Source organism: Talpa occidentalis, unplaced genomic scaffold (assembly GCF_014898055.3).
Source record: "Talpa occidentalis isolate TD23 unplaced genomic scaffold, MPIMG_talOcc4v2.1 talOcc4.14, whole genome shotgun sequence".
NCBI lineage: Eukaryota > Metazoa > Chordata > Mammalia > Eulipotyphla > Talpidae > Talpa > Talpa occidentalis.
The window spans coordinates 48,596,187-48,600,895 of NW_023601433.1; the positions used below are offsets into that span (position 1 = coordinate 48,596,187).

The following is a 4,709-nucleotide window of genomic DNA, read 5'->3' on the forward strand; positions in this document are numbered from 1 at the left end:
GGGGAAAAGAAAGGTGAGGGCTTTCTCTACAGAGAGCCATGGGGTCGCCAAGGGAGTGTCAGGAGCAGGCAAGTGTGGAGCCAGATGCTGCCTTTATTTAAAATGTTGATGTTTCATTTATCATGGATTTTTTTAATTAATATTGATTGAAAATATGTACAAGAATATTATTTATTTTGATTACTGAGCTATTTTGCTTCTTCTGAAATTTAGTGGTTTTTTTTTCCTTTTAAATAAGCATTTTTTTAAAGATTTATTTATTTATTTATACAAGAACCAGGGTAGAGGCCAGATTCACAGGAAGTGAGAGGATTCACCTGAGACAGAGCAGGGAGCAGTACAGGCAGACTGATGAAATCACTGCTGAGGGGAGCAGCGGGTGCGACAGGAGAGGTCTGCTGCACCATGTGGGACCCTTGCTGGCCGGCCAGGATGGAACTGGTGCTGCAGAGGCTGCACACAGCCTCACAGTGCAGCTCTCAACCACGTGCACCACCAGGGGAGGCCCCATGAAATTTAGTGCTCCTTATGAGCATCTCATTTGCTTTACTCTAGCATCAGACCTGGTAAGGATTCTCATTTATACAACTGACGCAGTGACTTGTGTCTTCCCAAAAATGTTGAAGTGTTGACCCCAGCACCTCAGAACGTCACCTTATTTAGAAATAGGAAAGCTAACTTAGGAAAGATGGGTCAGAGTTGAAATCAGGGTTCTGACAGCGTAGGAATATGGCAACCCTGTAAAAATTCACCAATCAAGGAGATTAGAGGAAAGAAAACCTCTGAGGACAGGTCTGTGGTCAAAGCAAGTGAAGCCATGAGTGCTCTCTCAGATAAAAGCTGCTTTTTCTTGAGAAGCCTTTACCCATCTGGGAAGAGCATTTTTTTAAAGACTTATTTATTTATTTATACAAGAACTGGGGTACAGGCCAGATGTGCAGGAGGGTGAGGGATTCACCAGAGACAGTGGGGAACAGAACAGGCAGACTGATGAAATACACTGCTGAGGGGAGCAACTGGTGTGACAAGAGAGGTCTGCATGCCATGTGGGACCCTCGCCGACTGGCCGGCATTGAACCGGCACTGCAGAGGCTGTGGACAGCTTCACAGCGCTGCGCTCAACCGCCTGTGCCACCAGGGGAGGCCCTGGGAAGAGCGTTTTTGAGCCCTGCCTCTGACCTCATGCTGTAACAAACTCCTACTAAGTGGTCAGCTCAGTACTAGTTTCTGTATCAGAAAGAAAGTGTTCAAGAGTTGAAAGGAGGGGTCATATCAGGACATAAGGAAAATGTGTGAACAATGTAACTCCCTTGACCTTGTCTTGAGGTTGCCCTTCATGAAGAATTTTGTGTTCTGTTTTTGAAAAGAAAAATAGGAAGACAAGAAAAACAGGGAAGGAAGACACATAAACATGAAGAGTTGAAGGTCATTAGCTTTTATCCCCAGCATCATATTTCAGATTGGTCTATAGAGAAACCAACTCTTGTCACCCTTAAAATTGCATTGTTTGGAGGAGGCTGATCTCTTTTGTAAACACCTGATACTCTCTGACCAGGACCTCCCTGTTTAAGGTCAGTTCCCTTGCGGTATGTAGCTTTTATATTCTCTTACACTCCTAGCTACTGGTGTGATAAAATGAACAGCATCAGTCTCTGCTTTGGGACAGGAGGCCTGACCATCCCCTCTGTGGGTTAAGGGGAGCCTGGCTGATTCAAACGACAGTGAGAATCCACGCAAACACGAGGGCTTCTGGAACTTGGTGACTGTGTTGGTCCTGCAGGGCCAGCTGGACAAGGCCTGGCAGATGCTTTCCAAAGAAGCCGATGCCAGCCCCACCTCTGCAGGCATGTGCCAGATCCTGGGGGAACTGATGAGAACTATACCTGTTCTCAGCCCTGGTAACACTCAGACACTAACAGAGCTGGAGCTGAAGTGGCAGCAGACACGAGGAATGCGAGCGGCACCTTCAGGATGGCATATTTGCCTCCAACCCACACCTGGAGTCTCTCTGCTGGAAGACGAAACTGCTTTGTTGGAGCACAAGGAGCTTCTTAGTAACTATCATTTCCCAGTGATCCGACTCTACTCTCATCCCACAGTAAAACCCATTGACCTGCACTTTCATGCTCAGTTTAGCCTTGACCTGTTTCTGGGAGGTGAAATCAGTCCAGAACCCCTGGACAACATCTTGATGGCAGCCTTCGAGTTTGACATCCACCAGGTAATCAAGGAGTGCAGCATGCCCTGAGCAACCGGTGGTTTGTGGCCCATCTGACGGACCTGCTGGATCACTGTAAACTCCTCCAGTCACACAACCTCTATTTTGGATCCAACATGAGAGTTCCTCCTGCTGGAATAAGCCCCTGGACTGTTTGCTCATCACAGCCTGTGGCAGCTGGGGGTGGATTGCTTTGACTACTGCCCAGAGCTGGGCCTAGTATCCTTGCAGCTGTACATTGAGCCCATCCCTCTGAGCACTGAGCAGAAAACCCTTTAGGTACTGCGGATTTGTGAGCAGCGGCAGATGACTGAGCAAGTTCGCAGCATTTACAAGATCTTAAGCATGAAAGCTGTCGGCAACAACCGCCTGGGCTCAGCCCTCTCGTGGAACATTCAAGCCAAGTACACCGCCTTCGCCACGCTGGTGTCTGACAGGTTCCTCACAGATAACTGTGAGCGAGGCTGCTTTTCCAATTTGGATCTCATTGACAATCTGGGGCCGGCCAGGATGCTTAATGATCAACTGACATATCTGGGGAAGTACCACGAGTTCCACAGATTGTATGGCGAGAAGCCCTTTGTGGATGCTGCCTCTCTCCTCCTGTCTCTGATGACTTCTCAGATTGCCCCAGTCTTTCTGGATGACACTTCTAACCGACACCCCGCTGCTTTTAGAACAGAAACAGGTGATTTTTTCAGTAGAGCAAACCTATGAGCTGATGAAATGTCTAGAGGACTTGACCTTAGGAAGACCAGAGCATGGAGACCCTGATGCCCAGATACTCCAGGACGATGACATAGAAACCACCAAGGTGGAAATGCTGAGGCTTGATCTGGCATGCAATCTTGCTCAGGCAATTATAAAAGAAGGCTTACTGGAAGGTTCCTGAGGTCTTCTGAGGGCTGCTCCAACATGGTATATTTGTATATAATTTTTTTTAAAGAATAAATGTTTTCTTATGCAAAAAAAAAAAAATACAAAAACTGCACTATGCCACGCACTAAATGGCACCTAACATTACTCCAATACTATGCAAAGGCCATCCAGAACTACTCTCTCAGACCTCAGGTTCCTGGGTTCTGCCACCTTTACAATGCCTCCCACAGCAATGCTTTCTAGTGATCAGGACAAATCTTTTTTCTCTAACCTCAAAAGTTTTCAGTCTCCTCATAAGAACTCTTAGAAGCCAGCTTAGTTTTCTCATAACCAGTATTTCTAAGCTAAAACAACTCATCAGTGGGAAGTAAGAGCCTCAGAAATAGTCCCTGAGTTAGAACTTAGCTCTTTCTGAGACCAAGGACCCTCAAGGTCAGGGTCTGAGCCTTATTTGTCTTTATTCCACTAATGTATGGAATGATATTCCATACACTTACTAGATGGCACTTACTAGATGACCAAGAAACATGTTGATCTAAAATGCTATGCATCAGTCCCTCAATCAGAGGAGTCAGCTGTCCCAAGTGGGACAGGGGTTTGCCTTTGGGGACAATGACTTCCAAAATTAGATGCTATCATCCCATTTACCTACAACCCTAGAATCACTTGCCTAGTGTTCTTCATTGTAATAAGAACAAAGACCTATGTTATGATTTGAGATGCTAGAGGCAGTTAGATACATTCTAATTAATTTGGGTGGATTGAATAACCAAAGTAAAGGACTTTGAATGTTCTGTTATTTGGCTTTCTATTTAAATACTCAATGACTACCTGCTCCTCTGTGTGCTGTGAATCACACAGTGAATAAGTGATTTAAGGAGACTAGTAGATTATGCCCGAGAGGGCTTGTCAATATAGCTTGCTATCAACTGCCACTTTACATCAAGGCTAATGGAATGAAATGTAATATGAAATTCTGGTTTGGAGAAAAATAAAATAGTGGTTGTCCATTGATTAAATTTACCTGAAAGTCTGACATATCATCAACCAAATGTTGTATTTCTGAATGAGTCATGTACTTTTAAGAGACTGCCAGGAAAAGGTATTTTTATTTTTGATTGATCTCTGAAAGTGTTTGTTCCCTAAGTTAACTCCTGTGAGCCCCATGCTATGCACTCAGAAACTCCAAATCTTTCCAGGAAATACTGTGGATCTTGATTATACTTGACTATCTATCCCCTGCTGAGGAACACCAGTAGGATTTAATTTAGCAGTGGGCTTAGGCTACAGACCAGAACAGTTCAAACCTCACATTTCACATATGAGGAAACCTTTCTGCTGTATTGTCTGTATTGCTTCTTATAGATGCAGTAACAAATTACAACAACTCATTTACTTAAAACAATACACTTTTCAATAATCTTACCATTCTATTATCTTCTAGAGGTCAGAAGTCTAAAATAGGTCCACATAGCTGCCGTCTTTCTGCGAGTTCCAGGGAATAACTCCTTTCCTTTCTCTTTGTAGCTTTCTGAGACTGCCAAATGTCCTTTGGTTTTTATCTCTCCTCCTTCATCTTTAAAACCAACATTCCTTTACCATATAAGTTAAC

At 44.4% G+C, this 4,709-nt stretch overlaps 1 pseudogene; it reads left to right on the forward strand.

Moving 5' to 3' along the window:
- The first annotated feature begins 1,675 nt into the window (after window positions 1-1,675).
- LOC119244154 (nuclear pore complex protein Nup85-like) lies at window positions 1,676-3,131 on the forward strand (annotated as a pseudogene).
- Window positions 3,132-4,709: the final 1,578 nt, after the last annotated feature.